Source organism: Paramisgurnus dabryanus, chromosome 8 (genome assembly GCF_030506205.2).
Source record: "Paramisgurnus dabryanus chromosome 8, PD_genome_1.1, whole genome shotgun sequence".
Classification (NCBI taxonomy): Eukaryota; Metazoa; Chordata; class Actinopteri; order Cypriniformes; family Cobitidae; genus Paramisgurnus; species Paramisgurnus dabryanus.
The window spans coordinates 26,148,885-26,174,385 of NC_133344.1; the positions used below are offsets into that span (position 1 = coordinate 26,148,885).

General features: G+C 38.0%; 1 long non-coding RNA gene across 1 annotated transcript in view; it reads right to left on the reverse strand.

Moving 5' to 3' along the window:
• LOC135771146 (uncharacterized) overlaps positions 1–23,584 on the reverse strand; it is a 48,640-nt gene extending 25,056 nt beyond the window's left edge. Inside the window, exons 1-2 of the long non-coding RNA XR_010542842.2 lie at positions 23,529–23,584; positions 22,975–23,199 (exon numbers count right to left, since the gene is read on the reverse strand). This is a non-coding gene — a long non-coding RNA (uncharacterized lncRNA). The remainder of the gene's footprint in view (positions 1–22,974; positions 23,200–23,528) is intronic.
• Between the last annotated feature and the right edge of the window lie 1,917 nt (positions 23,585–25,501).

Sequence of the window (25,501 nt, forward strand, 5' to 3'; positions counted from 1 at the left end):
ATAAAGAACAAAATGAATGGGCAGAAAGATCAGATAGAGCTGCTATCCACAGACAGGACGGAGATGAATGAGATGAAAGCACATAAGAACTGAGAATAAGGTGAAAAGCTCCACGCCTGTTTCTCTGCGTGATGCAGCTTCCTCAGTCGTTCTCGGCTGTGGACGGCACCCCGGCTCGTAGGACGGGACGCAGCCAAGCAGCAAACACCTGCCGTACCTCTATGCTTTCCGTCCGCCGAACCTGAGTTTAGAGAGAATGAGGGGGCTCGGGTTTAGGGGCGAATGGTTGGACGTAAACACAATATCTAGCCGTGGCTTTGACAATGGCTTTATCGCTCTCCCGCCCCTTTCAGCACAGAGACCTTTGCTCTCTCTCCAAGACACCCACATTCAGACGGCCAGACAGACAGACAGGGAGAACAAGCACAAAGGCAAGTGCAAAAAATGGGAGGGGGGTGAAAGAAAGAAAACGTGAACCAGCGAGGGATGATGAAGTACAAGCGGATGAATGGAACGAACTGCGCTCACCTTTTGTCCCGCCTCGCACTTTCTCACTCCCTTTTTCCTTTTTTGGGGGGTTCATTCATCCCAAGATTATTTTCCCCTGCTTTCATATAAATCCACCAGACGGTTCGAAGGCGGGATACAGCGACCACTTTTTTTTGTCGTTTCGGACAGCACACGTTTCTCCCACGGCGGTCTGGTCCAGTACAGACTTGCAGTGTCTTTAGTGCGGAGAGCGGTGTGTAAAGTCAGCTGTGAGGGTTTTGGTGTTGAATCTGCGCTGCTTTAGTTATACCTCCTGATGATATACACAGTCATAGCACAGTGACTTTTATACAGTACACCCCCACCCCATAACACTGTAAGAGGAGAGAAGATAAAGCCTAAGGAATGAAATTATGACGTGTTTATGTAGGTGAGAACATGTAAATGCACTACGTACAGTACCGTATGTGTGAGTGTGTAAATACACTATACAGGTATGTCAGGATGTGTTTGCATAATCCTCATTAACTAAGGCATTTTGAGAACCTCATTCACACCGATCAACAGAAGACAGACAAATAGAGTATAATTAAAGTGTGACAGAGGAAACTCACTTTTCTTTTGTCGTCGGGTCATTATTAGCCCATTACTCATTCAGTCTTTTACAATGGCAAGAGATGGAGACCTACCTGCTTCTAATGGCTAAGTTAAATGTACTAAACATCAAGGACTGAACATAAGTAAATGATGCCAATGACAACAGGAGTGTGAAATTCATTATAAGCTGGAGAGACGAGAAATGACTCTGTTCTACTGAACAGAAGAAAAAACCGTATATGCACATGTTCTACTGTGCATAGGGTATGGAGCATGGAAAACACTCTTGTCACTGGGACAGTATCCTTTAAAAAAGTCCTAATATGTACGATTCAGGTACATATATGCAGTGTTGAGGAAAGTTACTTTTAAAAGTAATGCATTACAATATTAAGTTACTCCCCCATAAAGTAACTAATTGTGTTACTTAGTTACTTTTCATGGAAAGTCATGCTTGCGTTACTTTTAAGTACTTTTGCGTTACTTTTTCTTACTAGGCTGAGGCTTGATTTCTTTCAGGCCTTGCAGGTGTTTTTTTATGATCGCAAAAATGTCAAGCTCTGTCCCGCCATCTCCGTTTCTGACTCAAACTGTTCCCACTCAGGCACACATAGTGCGTAATTCTATGTATATATGTTCAGTTTAATTCAGTACATAATTTTATTTTTAGATTTGATTAATTAAACTGAAAAGTAACTCGCATTACTTTTTTTTATAAAGTAACTAAATATTAATGTGTACATTTATAAAGTAATGTGTTACTTTACTCGTTACTTCAGAAAAGTAATATTATTACGTAATGTGCGTTACTTGTAATGCGTTACCCCCAACACTGCATATATGTATACATTAATATTTACCTTTGAGGTATGATTATGAACTCCTTAAGCCCAAACTATAGTCTGTTTTTAAGTGCATGCAAACTTATGCGCACGGTCCAACGCAAAGTTTTGCAAAGCATAGTTTATTGTACGTGTACACAAACATTCGCTGCATGCATATTGCAACAAAATGCAATGAATCTACTGGGCTACATTCTCCTGTATGCAATGCAATGTATTTTTAAAAATCCGGCAGTGCGCGCTCTTCTGATGTTGAAAACTGCGTCACGCACACTGTAAGCGGACCCTTGCAAGGAAAGGTTTACTTCTTGTAAACTAGGGACAGTTTTTTTCTGACAGTGCAGAATGATAATGTGCAATGTATAACGATGAATTAGGATTGTCAAAAACATAGAAATTTTTAAAGAAATGGAATTTTATGTCTTGATGATAAGTATACGCACTGAGAAATGATATGTATGCATTAATTTGTCTAAGTTGAGGTAAGAACATAGTAAAATATTGAAAAACGGTGGTGTCTTCCTTTAAATTACAGAACTAAAGAATGTTCAAGTTTCATTCTATTTCTATCTATGCATGCTTAATCTATTAAATATTACATTTAATCATCCAACAATATTTTTGCAACATTGTAAGTGACTGCACACGAGGTGAAAAAATCTAATAGATCTAATAGAAATGCATAGATAGATGGACTTATGAAATATGTAAAGGACCACAATATAAAGATTTAGATCTGTTATAACCTTGCAATCACTAAAACACTCCAGCAGCAACAATATACAAATGCTTTAAAACTCACTCATGACACCCTAGCAACCACCCAAGGCTCTCTGGCAATCACAAATTACCCATTTAGCAAAACACCTTTCCATTGTGACAAGAAGTTTTTGCATAGCCGAGAACCCCTTACTTTGCTTACAAAAATAAAAATAATTTTAGTCCACAGTGCTGTGGTCTAAAAAAAAAATGTCAATGTAATCTTACTGTATGTGTGCAAAAATGCTTAATTCAAAGGGAAAGACATAATCTGGATAAAGGAAGAAGGAAAACAACACAAGAAAAAGGGGAGGGAAAAGAAGACAGCATGAAATGAGGTGTCTGGAGCACATACCCACTGGAACGGTGCTGCTCGATACTTCTAAGGCTTTCACTTGTACTAAATGTATTATTCATCCTGCTCTGCAGTTGTCTCTCCAGCAGATTGAGACATAGCCCTGATTCACGGCAGACACAGACACCAGTATTACACAGAGAAGCAAGGGTTCAACTTACACAAACACAGAGATCTGGCTCACACTTTCACAACACCTATAATTCATTTATTCAAAATCATTCAAATCAGTGGCCATCCACACCAACACCCATTCTTTCATTACACCCAGGCAAATCTGGATGTGAAACAATCAAATATTACAATAAAACACAGACTTTTCAGCATACAGTAGAAGTAGGAGAGAAAACAAACAAAAAAAACATATTTGCAATTTAAGAGCAAAGATAAGATACTAAGCGGTGTTCAAGATTGCTGAAACTGACTGGAGTACAAACCACTAAACACTCGTTTCATGAGTTTGCATTAACATGTAATCGGCATTCTGTCCGAGGGGAGCACTCCGAGCTCAGAATTTTACCCCGAACTAAGTACTCCCCCTTTTTAACTGGGATAGGTTCAAGCCGAGAGTGAGGCAATTGGGTGAGGAAGGGATGCTGCAAAAACTGTCATGAGACAGCTATACTGCATACCAGTGGTCTCCAACATGGTGCCCGCACAGAGTATATAAGATGCCCATTAAAGCACATTCTATTAATAAACTAAATTTGAATATTTATTTATTACATATTTTATATTAGTTTAGCTTCTTTTATGTATATTAACATTTTAAACAATGATAAAACATATCAACATGTAAAATAAAATAAAAGTAAAACAAAGAAGTTTTGAGTAGACTAAAAGTAACCCTTCAGATTGTTTTATCCATTACACACAAAAAGGTTGGAGACCCCTGGTATATACAGTAAAGACTCTAATGATTCTTTTCCATTGCATAGTACCCCACAGTATTGTTTTGGGTCAGGTCAAGTGAGCTCACCTCACTTTGGCTTGGTTAGCTTTTCCATCGAGTTTAGTAACACTTCAGCATGGGAGGGATTATAGGCGTGTCATTATATTTGCGCTGTCTACTGCTCATCGTACAAGTGTACATTCCCATACATTCATTTATTTCTCAGTCTGACACAAAATTAAAATTGACCACCACAAATAGATGTTTGCACATCGCTTTTATCACTACCTCTGTCTCACATGACAAATGAGTTTTTGTACAAACACCCGTGGCGTCAGTCGACGTGCTCCGTTGAGTCTCATTTAAGTTGCATTTAAGCAAATATGCGAACGTGAGCATCGCAAATGTGCTGCCATAAACTGCAAGTCTGGAAAAAACTGGTATGGTATTCCTGATTCCCAACATGTGGATGTTTTTCATCACTAAAAGAGAGTTTGGGAACTTACAGCAAAGCACAGATGACAACAGGTTTACTTGAGACGAAACAGCGCAAGCTAGCACGAAGGTATAGCTAATCTTTACATTATAGCAATATCACTGGTAGTGACGATTCTCTCAGACCAATCAGTGATCTACAGTTTTTTCGTGTCACTTTTTGGTATCAGCTCGGGTCGCTTGGAACCCGGACCAAGGTGGATTGGGTACTACGTACTGCAACCAGTGGAAAAGCCCCCAAAAGTAAGCTGACCCGACCTAAACCATACCGTGGGGTACTATGCAATAGAAAAGCACATAAGGTATTTGGTCCACAGGTCAGTTTAGCCGTTAGACAGACCGATAAACAAACACAAACCGGAAGTTAACTTCGGGAGAGGCACGTTACTGTGGCATCGGGTGTGCGTCCAATAAAACCGTCTATATCAGGGGTCTCCAACCTTTTTGTGAACAGGGGCTAACACAAAGGATAAAACAATCTGAAGGGCTACTCTTTGATAGTCCTCTCAAAACTTTTTTGTTTTACTTGTTGATATGTTTTAGTATTGTTTAAAATGTTAACATACGTAAACCAAGCCAAGGCACCACGTTGGAGACCCCTGGTCTATATGTTAGTACCTATTTTATCTCTTTGGTCTTAATAGGAAACAATTAAGATTTTAAAAATATCTAATTTGTGATTCACCAATGACAAATATGTCCTTACAAATTGCACTTAATGTACTCCAACTGCACCTATTAGAAGCTGACCAAATGTCTCAGTTTCCTCTGACAGGTGAATAATGCTACACAGCAAAGAGGCAGATTATAAGATCTTGTTTTCTGCACGCCCTTGCTGCAATATATATGGAATAGAGAATAAACTGCAGCAAGTAAATGCACTGTTTTTCTCTATCTCTACATTTTTACAGGCTCGCTCATTTTTCTTTCTCAATGAAAAAACTCTGTGCACTCAAGAGGGCTCATTTTAAGTAAGCTATCGTTTTTCATCAACGCGAAACATCTGGGCAGTGCGTTTCTCAGGAATGGAAATACATCTTAAGTGGATGATTTATGCTGTAAGGTAAATGAGATGAAGACCTGGGTCTCTCGAGTACTTACATTACAGTACAGAGGAAAGCTCTCTATAGTTTTATGAACAAAACATTTATTCAGCTCTATTTTCATGGCAGAAGTTGATGCCTGTTCGATGAAAACCCTGAAGTCATTACCCCGTCAAGCTCCTGAAACAGACACCACATCAAAATTAAGGCCAAGACCGCTCAAAATATTGCGTGTCGGCCATCACAACGATCAGACTCCATCCAATTTTATCGTTTAACCTTCGCAATGCTTTTAATGCGACACTGACCGCGATTCACTGAGCACACAACCCTCTGTCCTTTTCAATGGCAGCTGGCTTTAATCACCTCATAACAGATGATCTCAAAATCTTTCCAATTTTGTCACACTAAAAGTCAAAAACAAATCGAAACAAAGCGCTCTTTCTTCAGTGCCGAATACCCATGATGCTTTGCAGCGGGGTCTGTGCTGAGTTAAATCCGAGTATCTCGGCACCAGGACTCATCTCACACCTGGTTTCCTCCCTTAATCTCCATGTGACAGACCTGCCCCACATAAGCTCTGTGATAAAAGACAGCTTTGGAGCAAGCAAGCGAAAAAGATTGGGGAAAGGGACAGAAGTGGTTTCACAGGGATGATCTGAGCAGCCAACAAAGGTTAAAACAACCTTCTCGTAAACCTCGGCCCATGTCCTTGGTGGTCAGAGCACATCTGCAATGTGCACCTGTCCCCACTTAAGCACCGGGAGACCTGCTTTATGGTGCGCAAGGAAATCGGATCTGGAAAACAAGGTGAGGTTGTCAGATGTAAGGGTGCAGCCTGTCTTCAGTAAATACAGCCCTGTTGATTCAGCTTTCAGTGCTCATCTCACAGGAGACAGATCGGCAGCGGGGAGCCGCTCAAACAAAGCTTGGCCTGATCTGAGACTTTCAGCACATCACTCCTATTTAACTCAGCACTAACCAGCCTGCTGTTTTATTTCTTCAGCATCTGAAAAAAATATGAGCTGATCTTTCCAGCAGCTGGTTTTGTAGCACAGCAAAGACCTTACATAGATTACAATCATATACATATTTAAAATATGCAAAGCAGACCGATTTACAGACCTGTCTAATGCTGTCCATCCAGATGTCTGATGCTGTTGGACAGGAAGCAGACAGCAGTGGATGTCTGTGAATAATACCAGCCCTGATGATTTACAAGCCCCATCTCCACGTGCAAGAGCCATCAAGAGTCAGAACACTGTCGACTGTCTCACTGTCATAAAACACCAGGTAAAGATGCTCACTGTCCCAGACAGCAGACATATCCTGGCAAACAGAGGAGGAGGAGGAGGAGAGAGAGAAGAGGGATGCTGCTAAAGGCCCAGCGGCTAACAGTACTGGCCCACTTTTCTCTTATCTGGGGCGGCTGAACAGAAAGTCATTTGGCAGAAAAGCAGGGAGAGAGAGAGAGAGAGAGAGAGAGAGAGAGAGAGAAAGAGTAAGAGGGGGGAGACTTTGTGCCAGCACTAGAACTAAATAATTACCTGTCACACTAGCAATATTATGAGCAGGCGATATTTTTACCCTGTGAAATAAAATAATCAGAAAAACGAATTCCCTCCCTGTCCTACTCATTCTCCTCCCAGACAATCTTCTCTCTGTCTGACACTGTCCTCCTTATGCATCCCCAATGAGCGCAGGCTGATTTGCAGATAGAGAAAAGACAGAATAAGACTGAAAATACTGTAGTGGGTATTTATTAGCAGATTTTGCAACCATATGTTGGATTACTGGATTCCTTGTAAAAATGTAACAAGTAATGCCACATCAATACTTTCTGTACTTCAGTCTTGACTGTAATAACTGCCCAGAGGCGTTGCAAAGATGGCCGCCTGGTGGCACGACTTTCCTAAAGGGAATTTGTTATAAAGCAAGCTGTTGGTAGAGCCACATACATACATATACACACAAACACATAAATGCGTCATTACCAGATGTTTTTATGGGCCGTTACACGTAAGCTGTCCACCATATTGGAACGATCCAAGGCAGTGCATAAACCAGTGTTGCCAAGTCTGTGGTTTCCAGCGGAATCGGATATTTTGTCTTTCCTCGTTAAATGTGGAAGAATTTATGATTTTGTTCATCGGCTGTCAATATTAAGGTAATACTATTTTATTTATAGTAAAGTTTTGGTATATGGGAAAAGGTCACTGGGATAGATTTAATTGTTACGCAAATCTGGCAACCAAGCCAAGCCAGTGCATAACAACCCTCAAGAGCAAGCGGACTGTGTGCCCACAACAGTAGTAATATGCATGCATAATTATGAAATGTTATGTGCTGTTATGTAGACCTAAACATTATAACCTAAACACTATACACAATATACAAAGACGAAAGTGTTACCTAACACAACATTAAAAATTTACAGTCTTTTAAAGGGGACATATCATGAAAATCTGACTTTTTTCATGTTTAAGTGCTATAATTGGGTCCCCAGTGCTTCTATCAACCTAGATAATGGGAAAAGGAACAACCCGGTAACTTAGTTTTGGTAAACCATTCTCTGCCAGCATGTGAAAAAAAATAGGTCATTGAAATTTGGCTGCCCTTGTGATGTCAGAAGGGGATAATACCGCCCCTTAATCTGCACTATCCAACCACGGCACTGCCATTTAGTGCACAGAGATCAGCTCATTTGCATATTACAGGACACACCCAAAAACGGCACATTTTTGCTTACACATACAAAGTGACAATTTTAACATGCTATAATAAATTATCTATATGATATTTTGAGCTAGAACTTCACACGCGCACTTTGGGGACACCAAAGATTTATTGGACATTAGGGATGGGACGATTACCGGTTTCACAATTAACCACGATAAAAATGCATAAATATAAATGTAATGTACTGGTCTATTGTTGTACGCTTATGTGCCCTGTGTAGGCCTACATGACTGGAGATGTTACAGGAGAGAAAGATTTAACAATTGTATTTGTGAATAAATAAATAAAACAAGAAAAATTTATATTGTAAAAGCAACCCTGGTATTAATTCAATGCTTTACTTTTATAATGTTTGCATAGTCAAGTATATTATAGATCACTGCGAGGAGCTATAAAAAGCAACAAAGTATACATCAATACTTTCCAGTTGCTGAGCTTATTTATGTTTTCATAAGTTGCTTCTCATCAGTTGCTTATGTATGTTTTATGCACAGAAAAAACATGGTTTTGCTGCAGGCCTGAGGGGGTCTTGTCGAGTTTAGCTGGCTGAATTTAGGTGTGGTGTTCAGAACAAGCTGTGGGCGCCTGACCACAGGGAGAGCTGCAGTCATTCTTCATCTCCCTCCGAGACACATTCAGCCATCACGCCCCGTGACAAAACAAACAAGATATGTGATGATTGGAGCACAGCCAGCTTTAAGGGGAAAAAGAATAAACAAATCTCCCTCCATTGGACCTCGTCATCTGTTAGCGCCTGTAGAGCCGTGCACCCTCTGACTCCTCTTGCAGCGGCCTGGCAAATGAAATAAAAGAATCGCATGGCGCAAGGCTGAGCTCCGGCCTCTTTGGATGACATGTGTCCTCTCTTCAACATACAGTTACGTAATTGTTTCCATATTTTTCCTCATCATGCAGTAAAACCGCTCTGTCCTGACTGTCTGCAGTGTCCACTAGCTCTAGAAGGGGGCGTCAATGAGTAGTGTTTCATGTCTCCAGAGAAATTTGGAAGTCAGACTAAAAAAAACTGTACAGCTGTTGTTCGTCATAGACAAAACGAAGGCCATCATTAAGATATACTGCGGTGTACTTGACAGTGGAGGTGGGTGACAATGTTTGACTAGTCAAGCAGTGAAGCTGACTAGTTCATCCAGGTATAGTCCAAGTCGCACTGGACTATACGTCGGGTTTATCTAGAAAATTATTTCACAAAATCCAACCCGAAGAACAGACATTTAATCTGGAAAGGCAAGTTATTCAGCTAAACAATAGCACAGAACAGCAGGCTGAATAGGTGTCTGTATACGTATAAGTAACAAACAGTTTTATACATGATACACAATAGCATACAGAACATACCTGGGAGGCTGAATAGGCTAAATTAACAAGACAAGCCAAATCAAGTTAAAGAAGGTCCCGAAGTCATCCTGCATCACTGAATCCATTAAATTACATTAATACAGGAGGAGCATAGAGCGCTGTCTCGCAACTGTAGACGGTAATGGTAGGGAGGCACGATCTTGGTTTTTCATGGCCGGTTTTTATATCGATTTTCTTATCAAGCAAATTGGCCGATTCCGGTCCGATTTCCGTTTTTTTTTTCTTATCAAGCAACAAACAAGAAAGAATGAAAGTATATATAAACAATATGTTTATTTGGTATTTAACAGGCTAAACTTGGTTTGGCTATTGAAAACAATAACTGTGTAACCATCTAAAATTAACAGCAGTAACTGTGCAGTAGGCTACGTTCAATACAAACATAAGTGTTTAAATGAGACCATGATATGGATTGTTGAGTGAGGGTTGATGGTCTTGCCTGTTTGCATTATCAACAGACTTTTGATACTTATTGTGTTCTATCAGGTGATGAACTTAAATGTCTGACCAAGTGTGTTGTGGCGAATGCAGGGCTCTCAGGTTTTATTTAAAAGTTTGGAGTGAGATAACATCTGTTAGGGGAGAGGCCCCTCTGCCCCACCAAATTCTCAAGTTTTTGCTAGCAGTTCAATGTTACCTATTATTCATAACTGACCAGCACAAATATAAATTATAACAATTGCTAAGTCTGATAAAAGACAGAGAAAAGGTTACATGTTCAGTACTACATGGCAATAATAATGAAATACATCTCTGGTCCTTTCATTAATTTCAGGAAGCCTCTACGTTAGTTTCAGGTAAGCTAAAGCTTCTGATTGCAAAGCAGTTGGAGAATTTTTATTATAAATCAAGCATAATTTGACACGTATTTGGCTATATTCAAGAAACCTCAGTTATTTACAGACTTTATCGGATCTTGCTCTTCTAACTTTTACTCTGTGCGTGCACGCGCCGCGCATCCACGTGATTGACATCAGAGGAGAGCGAGAAAAACTGTTGATATCTAAACTCGACAGATAACTTCCCTGTGCCTCGTCCATTAATTGTATATAGCAGGAAAAGTTATCAGTCTCTTAGAAATACAAGGTGTGAGTGTGTAAACTGACTGAAATGCGTGTATCTCATAGTGAATGCATGAGACTTGAGAGCCCTGCGAATGTACTGTTGTTTCTTGCAATCTTAATGTCCTGCGCATTAAAGACATGTTTGCGAATAATAAAAATGTAGTCTGTGCACTTCCGGAAAAATCGACCGAAAAAATAAAAAAAAAACAGTTCCGATCTCTGGCCGGTCAACCGGTGCATCCCTAGGTAATGGTGTCTATTGGTTCATATGAAATAATTTTGACGTATAAGTCAAATCTGACTATAAATTCCAGGACCCGCCAATCTATGAATAAAGTGCGACTTACAGTCCGGAAAACACGGCAACCCTATCCAGCTTTATGTAAAGCAACAATTCTTGATTGCAGCTCCACTGAATGCTCTTTTTGGTGAGGCATGGCTCACATAAGCGTGTTATTTTTTGTGCAGAGCAAACTCCAAAACTTTGAAGGGTTTTTATCAGTCAAAGTAACTGTAGTACCTCCAAACATATTATCTTAACGAGACTCCAGGTGTGCTAAAACCTCACTCCAATTAGCTGGGGGTCATTGAGGTCATTAACTCAAAGTTTACATACTTTTTCCACAAGCACTATCCGTTCTTCTCAATAAAAAAATGAAAGATCAGAATTTTTTGTGTTATTATTTTAGAAACGTTATCTTTGTAAATATCCTTGACTTAGATGAAGATCAGATCACATTTTATGACAAATTTATTCAGAAAACTATGAAATTCCAGTTTCACATACTTTTTCTTGCTACTGTATATATTTTAAGTGGCATGCTCTAAAGGCTCTTTAGCTGTTAGACAGTTTGCACAGTAAGCTCTTTTTGAAGTTCTTTTCATGAATCATACATTTATAAATTCATCCCGTTTAAAGCACCGCTTCCACGTACATTATAAGATAGATGTCTTTGGACATTACATCACGTCTCGCTCCGTTTTGAGCATTCTGCCACAGGTGCTTATACTCTTTTAACATTCCGTCTAAAAGAACAACGCAGAAAAGCATCGGAGGTAAACAGCATCATGTAAATACCGTATGTCAAATACACCTTTGATTAACTCTTTCCCCGCCATTGATGAGTTATTTTGTCAATTAAGAGAAAACGCTTCCCTACCAACGACAAGTTTTTACGGCAATCCGTATTTCAGCTATTATCCTCTAGGTGGCACTCTTACCCAATTTATTAAACATTGAACATCCAGTGATGTAAAAACAGTAAAAACTCTGTGTATGTTTTGACTATTGTCTCTAAAGTCCTTTATAAATATGCAATTTTCTCAGCTTTGTTCTTAAATTTAATTTTTGTAAAGAAACCTCTCCATATTTGAGAGGCGATAAAAAGAGAACAAACTTTTTTTCTGAAAGCAGATGGTGTGTTTTTTATTTGGTATATTGCAGGTTTTTATATTTAAAGAAGAACATTTTCTGCAAGGCATTCAACTTTCGTGAAAATCATTAAAAAACCGGCTGGCAATTTTTTTTTAAAACGCTGGCAGGGAAAGAGTTAACAATTAGTACACGAGTCATTTAGGCATCACACTGACAAGTCAATTGTAAAATTTGATATTCCTACTAGATGGTATGCCTTCCCTAAAGTTTCTGTACAATGAATGTACATACCCAGTAAGCAATTTTGCATTTAGGCTAAAACTTCTAGGCTAAAACAAGGCAAAATTTGGGCTGTGACACGCAGGCTAAAGATAGAAGCGGTCAAAGAAATTAAACCAAATATATTTTAATCACTTTGCCTACATGATAAAACATCATACATCTCACAAGTTATTGTTGCAAAAACATCACGTAACCAAATTCACGATTATTTCGGCTACTCATAGCCAGACTATATCAGGTCTATAGTTTACTAGATGGTGATATGACGACTATTGCTTGCTGGGTAGGTTTTTTTCCCAAATAGCTATATTGTAGGTTGAAGTACAATCTCCCCAAAAAGTGTTTACACAAAAGCCACAATAATTTAGATTTTTAAATTGGTCTGAATATGTTTTAAGGACACTGTATATCAATAAGAAACATAAACATAAAAACCAGTAGACGGACTAAAAAAAAAAACGAACCATGGCATCTGGCATGGGATAATTCAATCATCCATCCCGACTAAGGTTACATCATTTCTAACATCAGAGAGCGGCAGGATTCTCTCAAGCTGCGGGCAGATATGTGAGCATGCAACATCATTCCAGGGTCTGGAAGGTGATGATTAACAAGCATAAACAGCATTCAATCTTGTACTCTGAGGTCGAGCATTCCCGTCACTGTCTGTAGAGCATTTCTTTCCTCCTCCATTCTTTAGAGCACTTACACAAACACATACCAGGCGGTATGGACAGACGAAGAAAGCCAAGCTAATTATCCCAACAGAGAAGAAAAATAACACAGGAGTCAAAGTCAAAAAAAAAAAGGAAGTGGGTTTTGCTAAATTCTAATTACGTAAAACTATCCTTTATTTCCATAACATGACTGCTTTAAATGACCCAGAGACTCAACTGCTACATATATTTTTTTTCTATTTCAACCATGAATGACAGGAATAATAAACATATAGGTTTGCCTATACAGTATAATTATCACACATTTCCACCAAATTGCCCATGATTGCAGGACCGGGCTGTTATTTTAAACATGGTGCTGTGTTTTTACAAGTCAGGTCCGTCAGAAAAAAATGTTTAAAAATTTGTGCATGCTCTGCATCACCAAGCAAGGAAGATTTGTGGTTGCCATAGTGATTGCACACCAAAAAAATGGCCTCTATGCACAGTGACTGCGAACAAGTTCGAGCACCATTAAACACCAAATGTGTTCTCAACTTAAGAATACGAGCAAACTTGCATTATAAGTAACGTAAAGAGTTTAAATGCAATTTTAAACAAAAACTATGGAAATTTGCAGGGGGTCGGGTGGGAGGTACGATGCCATTTGCTCAATAATCATCCACGAAAAGACACTGATCAGTAGACCAGGAACAAGTATGCAGTAAGATTAAAGAAACACACGGACATGCTTCATTTAGCCGGTCCCCTAGGAGGGCATGGAGCGCTACAGTGGGCATCCCACATTTATCCAATATCAGCAGCTGCTGGTCCGCCCCTGCCCTCCCCTTCACTCCCCTCCTCGTCCCGCTGGGGCATTCAGCAGATTTTAATTTCACTTCTAGCTTCTGCTGTGCAGCTTGTGCTTTAGGTGCACAAAAGCCTGAGTTTCAAGTTGAACGTGAGAACCACCTCATCTCCTGAACCCTATTAGCATATGAATCCCCCGGCCAAAACGATGGAATAGAGGGAAGGACGGGAAGACATAATGGAGTGACGGAGAAAGAATCAACGTGTGCCCAATAAGTTATAATTTATGTATTTTTGTTTAAAAAAAAAAGCGTTTTTCATGCACAAGAGGTTCTTGAACTTGACCCAACTGGCTCACCAAATTGCGCAGGTAAACAAGATGCGCCCATCTGGCCATTGAAACTGTTTGCACCTTAAAGAAATGGGTTTTGAAAAAAGGTTATAACTGCTACTTGGCCAGGGTTTCATGTTAACAGACGATCACTTATTGCTCGTGCTCAGCAGCTAATCTGCCGGCAGACCCAAAATTGACCCCATTCTTCAGGGTTGATCTGATGGGTCTGGCTGGGAGATAGGACAGGGGTAAAAAAAAGACAACAGTTGCGTTGACCCGATCCGTCTCTCTCAGCGGGGCAACAAAGGGTCGCTCTCCTTACCAGCTGGGACCAAAGAAACGCTGCTGTCAGCAAAGCAGAACGGGAGAAATTACACACAGAACAAATTGCTGTGGAAGCTTTGTGACACTCGAATGATACATGACTGACACATGGTTTTAATTGAAAGTGTGTGTGTTAAATGCCTTTCAACTTTACTATGCATGCAAATATGCATTGAGTCGAGGACATTTACAAGTTAAAACATCCATTTAGAAAGTAGTGATAGACTATACATTAACAACACATAAGGCAGACAGATAGCTACAGGTTGTTTAGTTTTCGGAAAGGTCGTTTAAATCAATAAACCCAGTCCAAAGCCCAACCCTAATCTTAATTCTTTTCCATAAAACCAGAGAGTGGCTGTTTATTGGGGGTTTAAGCATAAAAAACTCAATATACTAACAGCCTGATTTATGAATAAATATATAAAAACATTTTTAATGGAAGAACTAAGGGTTATGATTACACAATAGCCACTCAATTTAAGCAATATTGCGAACGTCTCGTCTGCCATCATTAAACTGTAATACAAATCATGATTATGTTCATCATTTAATCGGCTATCCACACCCTGCTCACCAGATATCGACAATCGCATTAGCCATTGAAAAACCCATATCGCTTCCAGAAAGGGTGCTGGAGAACATTCAACCGTGTGGGACATGAATCCACCAAATGCAAGACAGCACACAGATAAAATCGTAATACCAAGCAGATTTATGATGTGTTTTTTATCATTGGTGGTCTGCTGGACCATTACACAACCCAAAGCGGCATCAATCTCCACTTGTGTCAGGGCATTAATGGCACTGCCGGCTGCTTCCCGTCTCTCTCCCCTGAAACTATCAGCTTTTTGTTTCTCTTTTATTTTACAATGACGAACGACTGCTGTTATCGCAAGCTGAATGGCAGGCTTTTACAAGCACAGATTACTTCTGTACATGACCAGACTGTATGGAAGTACTAGATCTCGCCGAGCTCTTCATTGCGGCAACGCACGTGTTTCTATTGTCTTCCGCAGGACATTGATTATAATTTTTCGAATTCTTCGTATTTATTCCGTGTTTGTTTCTCGGAGTTTGCAAAGGAGCACCTTGAGACGTGAGCGAAACTCAGAGCAGCTGCCTGCATCATTATTGCTCTGCACAGCTTTTATCATTCTCATAAATCTGGCTCTGCTGAGCCCCATAAAGAGGCAACCTGTGAGCGTCTCCCATTCCAAACACCCCATCGAGACGGAGAGAGAAGGAGAACCACAGGAGCTATTAACCTGACTAATTGCAGACTCCACGAGGCAAAAGCCAAGCAGAATCCATGACCAGTTTTACTGCTGCTACTGATGAGTAAACAGACTTGGGGTATTAAATAGCACACACTCATTCAAGAGATTTATAGGTGAAGTATGAAGAATCATTAAGAAAATATTCTTCATGCTTCCTGTGTTCCTTTAGCTCAATAGCGGTAGCGGTGGCCAAATTCAAAATAAAGTATTTGGAGTGTCATGTGTATTGCTCGTCATTTCAAAATGTGTTTGTTGCGTCATGTGAACCATGTGCATCATGCCTCTTGTCAAAATACGAGCTTGCAGCACACGCAAGAGTTTGTGATAAAAGAAAATACTCGCAACACACTTACTTAACACTAAACTCTGATTACACATGAGATTAAGTGAGTATCTGGCAAATGCGAGCGTCTCTTAAACCGTTTAGACGCGTCTGCAGCAGGCTCGTATTTTTGACATCACATAAGATAAGATGACGCGCCGAACACATATTTTAAAATGACGTGCCACACATATGACGGGCTACATACATGTTGTGACGAGCTTGCATCGTGCGCCCTCGAAAAAAGAAGTCGGTGGCTGCCACTGATTGGTAGAGCATTGTGTTAGCAACGCAAAGGTTGTTAGTTTGATCCTGCTGCTGATAAAATGTGCCTTGAGTATTTTTGGATTAAAGCGCCAAATAGATACAGTAAATGTACCGCAGATGACATCATGTGCTAAGGATCACGTTAAGGAACTTTATGATATTATGATATATGTTTGCTTCGTTATTGCGCTCTACAATTAAATACGTTTTAACAAAGTTTAAATGGTCGGAATAAAAATTTTAAAGAAAAAATATGTTATATATTGTGGCGGTCAATGTTGATATTGTGGTGGGCTGCCATAAATAAATCAATTTATGGGAAACAGTGAAATATAATATGGATGAATACTCGGGAATGAGTTTTTGCAATTAAGTAACTAAGATAAGTGGCTAAGCAAGATGAAGCCAACCCCTTTATGAGCTTTAAAGGGGACATTTCACTTTTTTAAGATGTAAAATAAGTCTTTGGTGTCCCCAGAGTATGTATGTGAAGTTTAAGCTTAAAATATCATATCAATAATTTATTACAGCATGTTAAAATTGCCACTTTGTAAGTGTGAGCAAATATATGCAGTTTTTGGGTGTGTCCTTTTAAATGCAAATGAGCTGATCTCTGCACTAAATGGCAGTGATGTAGTTGGATAGTGCAGATTAAGGGGTGGTATTATCCCTTTTTGACATCACAAGGGGAGCCAAATTTCAATTACCTATTTTTTCACATGCTTGTAGAAAATGGTTTACCAAAACTAAGTTACTGGGTCACATTTTCTAGGTTGATTAAATCACTGGGGACCCAATTCTAGCACTTAAACATCGAAAAAGTCAGATTTTCATGATATGTCCCCTTTAAACTTCACAAATGTAATGGTGAAAGTAGAATTTTTTAATACAAAATTTAAACAAATAAGGTGTTAAATGCCCCACAAAGACTTCAATGTAAGTCCTATAATGATTCAGTGAATCAGTGTTTCGTTCTGGGGTTTAAAACTTTGCGTCGTGACCCACCAGTGGGTCACACAGTGTGATATGGTGGATCACGCAAAATGTAACTTAGCTGTTACAGTGTATGACAAAAAAAAGCAGTTTTGTCCTATTAATGACAATTAATGACAATGGTTTTGATATTAGGTATTTTGGGATTGGAATTAAACTTAGACTTAATTCAATACAATGAAAAAATAAATGACTGTATAGCTTCTAAATTAACCCTTCCCCCGTCATTGACGAGTTATCTCGTCAATTAAGAGAAAACATTTGCATAAAAAAATTTCCTGATTAATTTTTAGTTTAATCTGCAATACCAAAAAAAAAAACTGAAGCCAAAACGTCATTTACTAATTTTAAACTCTGTATATGTTTTGATAATCGTTCTGAATCTGATCTCTAAAAAACGCCTTCACAAAAATGATATTATTTCAGCTTTTGCTAAAAAAAAATACTTTTAAGAAAAAAAATTAAGAGTTTATAAGCAAAGAAAAATAAAGATCGGATAAAATGTTTTTTCCCCCCCGTTTTGTTTGTTTGAAAGCAGAGAGTCTCTCCTTTTTTTTATATATTTGTATGTTTATATATTTTTAGGAGAAAATTTTCTGAAAATCACAAAAAATGCTGGCGGGCAACTTTTTTAAAAAATGGCTGGCTGTGGATGAGTTAAAAGACAAAAAATGTTGTATTCCTAAATTTTTTTTTGCATATTTCTGTTAAAACAATATGTGGGTTGTAGAATGAAAATATTGTGAACCCCGCTGTCAGAAAAGGTACAAAAATATACAAAACTGTACCTTTCGGGGTTCAATATTATTCTCTAAGGACCTATTGCGTACCTTAAGGAAAAATTTTGTACCAGATCAATTTTAGGCGTACAAAACAGTTAACTGTACCTTTAAAGGTACACAATAGATCCTTAAGATACAGTATGTAGTCAAAAAGGTAAAACATTGTATTATGTTAAGTATATGTTTTTTAATGTAATTAACTGTGACTTTAACAAAAATGAACTAAAATAAACTTAAATGTGTTAACTGGAACAGCTACACTATTTTGCAAACAGTTCAACTACTGTCAAGCAATACAACGTTATGTTATTTAGCTACTTAGCAAACACTGGACATCAGCAAACATAGTAAATCTTTTAACATCCAAAAACAAATATCTACAGCAACAGTACTAACATTTGTTTGACATAAACCTCGCAAAAGCTCACACGTGAACAATACAAGTTTCCACTACAGCGCATGATCATGTTTTTATCAGCTGATCCCATTTCACACTCGGCCTTCAAATTCATCACAGGGACAGGTAAAAGAGTTGAGAAAACAAAGAGTTCAAGAATAATATTGCTTCCAAGAGTAACCACAGCGTCCTGCTATTGTGGGAAAGGAAACACCTCATATAATGGTCAGGACGTTCATGAAAATAGGAAAAGTATCTTGGCCTTAGGCTTCAAGCTTTTCAGCGCTGTGTTAACAACTGAACTCTCTCACCCCGTCTGCAAAACACATGCCTGATGTCAGTAAGATAGCATTGCGTGAGCAATGACGTGAGTCTGCTAGACCAAACAAAAGGTCTGACACATTACATGTACTTTGGCCCAGTGCAGAGTGAGCTAAGACTTCATGACATCAGGTTGAGGTAGTTCTGTTGTCTGTTTGTTGTTACAGCAGTCAGCAGATGAAATAGTGAAATACATTAAAATAAAATATTCAAAATGTTTACGGTTTAGTACACCTACACTGGATTCCTATAGGTGATTGCATACTTTTATTTCATGTAAAATCATGCTAAAGGAAGACTGCACTCCTGTCCATCATCATCATCACCTACAGTAAATACAGGATCTGGGTTTAGTCTAGCTACAAAATCTTAGTTTATCCCTTTTAGTAGCTTTAAATGGAGTACGCCATGATAATTATCGGCAATGCTATGTCTCATTTTTGAGAAATTTGTATTGGACATTAAACAAAGAGCCCTTTGGTCCCAACAACATCATATGGGGCATTCCATTGCATAGTACCCCACATTTTGGTTTGGGTCAGGTTGGGTCAGCTCACCTCACTTTGGCTTGGTTAGCTTTTCCATCAAGTTACTTCGGTTTGGGAGGGATTATAGGCATGTCGTTATTTGCGCAGCCTACTGCTGTGACATCATACAAGTAAGAGCGTCGTTGTACATTCCCATACATTCATTTCTTTCTCAGTCCGCCAAAATTTTAAATTGCCCACCACAAATAGATGTTTACACATTGCGTTTATCACTACCTCTGTGTCACATGACAGTTTCTGTATAAACACCCATGGCGTCAGTCGACGCGCTCCTCTCAGCCTCATTTAAGTTGCATTTAAGCATATATACGTACGTGCGTGTTGCGAATGTGCTGACTCAACCTGCAAGTCTGTAAAAAACTGTTGCAGTGTTCCTGATTCTCAACCTGTGGATGTTTTTCATTGCTAAAAGGGAGTTTGGGAACTTATAGCAGAGTACAGATGACAACATGTTTACTCAAGACAGCGCAAGCTAGCACAAAGGTAAAGCTAATATTTTACACTATAGCGATGACGCCGTTAGTGATGATTCTCTCAGACCAATCAGTGATCTACCCAGTGGAAAAGCTCCCAAAAGTAAGCTGACCTGACCCGACCCAAACCAAAGCTTTGGGTACTATGCAATGGAAAAGCGACAATAGTGCACAGAACATGGTGTACTGAAAAGTATGCTTTATAAATAGATGCAGGCTACAACATCTAGCCCCAAAACAAAGACTGTATCAAAAAATCTTAAGTAAATTAATGAATTTACACAATATTTATGTGTGTTATATTAAAACGTACATGGAAAAGTAAAACATAAGCTTCCCAATGGAACCATTTTATAGCAAATAAATGATTACTGATAAAGGGTGTTTGTCTATTAACATACTTAGTTTTAATGCTGCTTCCCAGTCTCACGGAGGTTTGTGATATAGTCCTGTAATTTTTTTATTCTTTTTTCGTGATATTATCACATATTTCCGCATTTTTTCCTGTGATTATCATGTATTGGTTACTCAACTGCTTTACCTATTTTTAAACCATTGTCGCTTCATTTAGGTTTAGATTTGGTGTTGCATTGGAATGTCACTTTATATATTGGTTTATACTATTTTTCTGAAAAAAAAATGTATATGTCACCTGGCATTAGTGTTAGAGTTGGGTTTGGGTAGGGATGTCATTTTATGTAAATCTAACCCGTGATAATCACACGAAAACAGGAATTCATTATATGATCACGAAAAAATTCAGAAATTCGTGATAATATCACGAAAAAGAATAAAAAAATTACATGACTATATAACGAAATTTCGTGAGAATGATAAATGTGTGTTATTATCCAAATGCTAATGCACACATCTAAGAATCAATAATTTAGGCATTTTTATATTTAGTATGGTGCCACAGTTTTTAACAAACAATGCAAACGAGTGCACTGCAAACAAACCATTTTAGTGGATAATGTGATTTTCATGTTGTTTGTTGCCCAGCAGCATTTCCCAGCTGTGAAATCCTAATTTTAAACCGTGGAAGTGAGGGAACTGTGTGTTTCCTAAGCAGTTTTTGTCTCAAAAAACATCTCCTGCTGAAGAAGAGAGCTGCCCGTCAGCACGGCCATTAACAGATGGACATGAACAAAAAAATCTTGACTTGTTTTACAGTAATAAATGGTCAAAAAACAATAGCATTGGAGTTTTAACAGTTTGCACACAGAAATTTTTTGTTTAACTTAATTTTTTAAGTTAAAGTAACATAAATAAACATTTAAGAATAATATGTAAAAATATGTGTTGATTTGACAAAAATGCTGCATATTTTTTACAGTGTATTATTAAGAAAATGAAAGCTGTCCACATAGTGTAGGATCACTTAAAGGGGCCATGGCATGAAAATCTGACTTTTTAATGTTTAAGTGCGATGATTGGTTCCCCAGTGCTTCTATCAACCTAGAAAATGTGAAAAAGATCAACCCAGTAACTTAGTTTTGGTAAACCATTCTCTACAAGCACATGAAAAAATAGGTTGTTGAACTTTGGATCTCCTTATGATGTCATAAGGAGCTCTTATTATAATAAAACCACCCCTTAATCTGCACTTTCAACCACAACACTGCCATTTAGTGCAGAGATAAGCACATTTGAGTTTTAATTGCAACAAACCATCATCATTGTGATCAGTGTTTGAATTTCATCAGCTCATTTGCATTTTAAAGGACACACACAAAACGCCACATTTTTGTACACACCTACAAAGTGGCAATTTTAATGTGCTATAATAAAATATCTATATTTTGAGCTAGAACTTCACATACATACTTTGGGACACCAAAGATTTATTTCACATCTTAAAAAACAAAATTTCTGGTAGGATAACTTATCGAGAATCAACAAGAGAAAGTAGCAATTAGTCATATCTTGTTATAGACTGTAGAGAAAGAGAAAGAGGACGCCTGACACAAACTATTTCCTAGTTTAGAAAGTAGTCCAAAAATGCCACATTAATCTTTGACGATTAATGAAGAGGATAACAACAACTCTGGTGTAATTTAGGTGAATTAAGTTTTTAAGTTTCCTACTGTACGAAAGTCTATTGTGTTAGGAGGGCAAAATGTCAAGAGTTCAATTCCCAGAGAACATAAAATGTATAGTTTGAATGCACCGTAAGTTGCTTTGGATAAATGTGTCTGCCAAATGCATAAATGTAGGAACTAACTTCTACACTGCAAACTAAAAAAGAAATTAAAGTCAATGACATCATCTTAAAAATGACATCATCTTCCTAATCAGTCACAGTGAGGAACTGTGGTAATACATTGCTGATATTATCACATACTTGTGGTTTTCCACCGAAGGATGGCACACTAATTACCTTAACTAAGTAAAGACTTAAGATCCAAATTAAAACATATCCATGATGCTTGCACATGAAGTCTGTAATGCTTTAAATGTCTTACTAACATTGATACAGCAGATGGCAAGCCTTGGTTATCGCCAGTAATTCTGCATAGTAATGCATAACCATATGGCATCCTGACACCATTAATACCTCACAAAACAACTCCTGAAAATAACTTTTTTTAATCTCCAACAAATGAAAGTACACAAAAAAACTGCCTCGGGTTTGAAATGTCACATGACTATAGAAAGGCTAGAATTTGCGGAAAGAGTTTAGAAAAACAACCACGTGAACGGCACAGCAATTTACAAATCTGCCTTTTTTCATAATACCCACGTGGCTGCATTCAGCACAAATCCATTTCTCCCTTCACATTTCAGACAATTCCCTTATGCACATTGTCTGAATTAAATTCGTCACATGTGGGACATTGAGAAGACGTATCTGAAACAGTCAGGTGAAATACTAAGCCTTGTGTCAATGCACAAGTTCTCAAAATATATCCATGGGTCTTCTTAAAAATTAAAGTTAAGATTCTGAATTCCTCTTGCTTGCATCTAAACCGCACACATACATCACTACTGGTTTGTCTACCCCTATACATTTCTTTACAAGTCTTAATTTATGCTCTAAAATACTAAACAACACTTTCCTTTATCTTCATTTTTAGAGCAACAGCCTCTTATCCATCTGATAAAGTTTACTCTGCTCAAGTCTAATGTCCAAAGTAAAAAAACAGTATGCACTCAACTTGTTTTGCTTCCTGTCAGCGTCCTGTCCATCCTCTTCTGTGTAATCCACGTTTACCTTTTCATCCCTCCATACGCAAAGCCACGGGTGCAGATAGAAAGCCACGCAGGGTGAGAGTGAAACACAGAAGTGTAACACAAGAGTCAGTCCTGTAACTTCCCCTCCCTTCCGTTCAAATTTGGGGGCAGGATTTCGCGGGAGCCGAGCGCGTCTCAGTGAGCATGCTCTGAAACGAAAGGCACATTTTTATATGCACATGACAAGCGATTTCCAGCCCCTGAGTCCCTCCTCCCGTTCACATCCTCCCTCCCTTTTGCCTCGGAGCTGAACAGAACCCAGGAATGCAGATCAGAGTAAAGTCCGGCCTCCATCATAAGGAGAGGATAGTGGCCCCCCTCCACCAGATCAATAACAAGTCCAGCTGCCTGGGGCAAATGCTCACTCGCTTGTTTTTAGTTGGGGGCAGGTGGCTAAATGGCAAGAGGTCTGTAGCATAAATGAGAGGGACTCGGTTCCCACTAAAACCACTGCTTGGGAGCAAGGCACCTTACTAACCTCTTGACCCTTCATCTGCTCCTGAGGGACCAAAAATCACTGGCTTTCCATCTTGCTTTCTCCATCTCGAAGGCTACAAGGGTAAAAAAAACACCTGAGAGAACGTTCAATGTCTGTTTAATCAATAATTAGATGTGAAAATCCTTCTCACGTTACTTCTCTCTTCAAGTTCTCACATGGGTAGTGACACACCTCTCTTATTTAATGTACTTATTGAAGCTTCACACTGTAAAAAAAAAATGATGCGATAAATTAAAGTCAAATTCATGACAACATACAATATGTTTTCTCATTAAAATAAGTTTCAAGCAATTATTCACACACTCTGTAAAATCTAAGAAGGAGCTTCTTAATTTAATGATGAGATTAGGAGCATCAGAGTTATATTTCAATTATTAATTTCACACTGATTTCAATTTTTTCATGGCCTTACTCAGTCAATATTAAAAATATCAAGGTAAAATTTTCATAGAATGTTCTTTAAATTATGTAAAATTATTTAACGTAGAAAAAAATCATAAAAAATGACTTTAGCTAGGTTTTCAGAGACCAGTAATATGAAATTACATTAAAATGAAAAAGACATAGATGAAAACAATGACGAATGAAAAAAAACATGACAAAGAGTTTATATTAATATTTTAACATGGCATGTTTAAATATGTAACAATTTTAAAGTTCAATATAGACGTGTGTGTTATACATGAGTTGTGATATAAGTGTTATGTTCACTATGGTAATGTTAGATTAAATAGTGAATAAAAAAGATCATGTAAACACAATAACTGCAAGCTATATAATGTTAGAAAGATAAACATTAGAAGACAAGGGTCCATTACAAAACAAGCTTATGGTATATATATGAAGAGTTTGGTTCCAAAACGCAATAAATCCATTTTGATAAATTTAGGTAAAAACATGTTTTCTATACCAAAAAAGTGGGAAGATGAAAACCACCATTTTCTGTTACAAACTTTCACATAGCATCTTTAGGTTATAAAACCATAAAAAATTCAAATCCATAACTTGATTTTCAAAGATTTATTATAAAAACTGATTTTTTTTTTCAAAATGCTATAAATCTATTCAATCAATGTATAAATGTGCTTTCATCTTTGCCATGTTATATTCATTTAGTTGACTAGTGTTATACACTGATAAAAAAATAAACATTAATGGCATTAATCAAAACACTTACTTTGTCATATTAAGAACACTGTCATTGCTGCGGTTATACTTGACGTCGCTTAACATTTTTCACAGCGATCAGCTGTAAAATGTTTTTGGTCCTGCTCGATTTTTGCGTTGACTGAGTAAAATTATGTAAAGTTTTTCATAAGATCCCCTGGGGTCAATGTGTTAGCACGAGTGAAGCTAGATGGTGTCGGGAGAACAAGCACCCGTCTCCCGAGTGCCTTTTGCATAAATTATTAGATGTTGATGGCTTACGCTTCTTTCCCGTTACAGAAAACCATCACAGGTTTATCAATAACATTAAAGTAATATTTTGTTTTTGTTTGTTTGTTGATCACGAAATACAAAGTAGATGAGGAAAACTAGGACTCTGTGTACTCAACACGCCGCCATTGTTTGTTTACATTGCGTGAATGGTGCGCTGTAAGTTGTGGAGTGGATTTATTGCATTCTATAGAAAAGGAGGAGTATCGTTTATCTCGTTTTGGGAAAAAAGGGAGAAAAGATGACAGAATAACATGGCGTATATTGGATTTTGTGTAAAATTAAGAATTTACTTTTAAATACTGACCTGATATAATACTGATTCTGGCAGTAACTCATTTTTTTTTTTTTTCAAAAATGTTGGTTTATTGCGTTTTGGAACCAAACTTTTCATATAATAAAATGGATGTTATGCAAACAAAAAAAATGTGTTTATTGAACAAAATTTCAGTACATTTTAATGCTTCTTTCACAATATTTTATATCCCCATTCAAAAATGTCAGGTTGTACAACC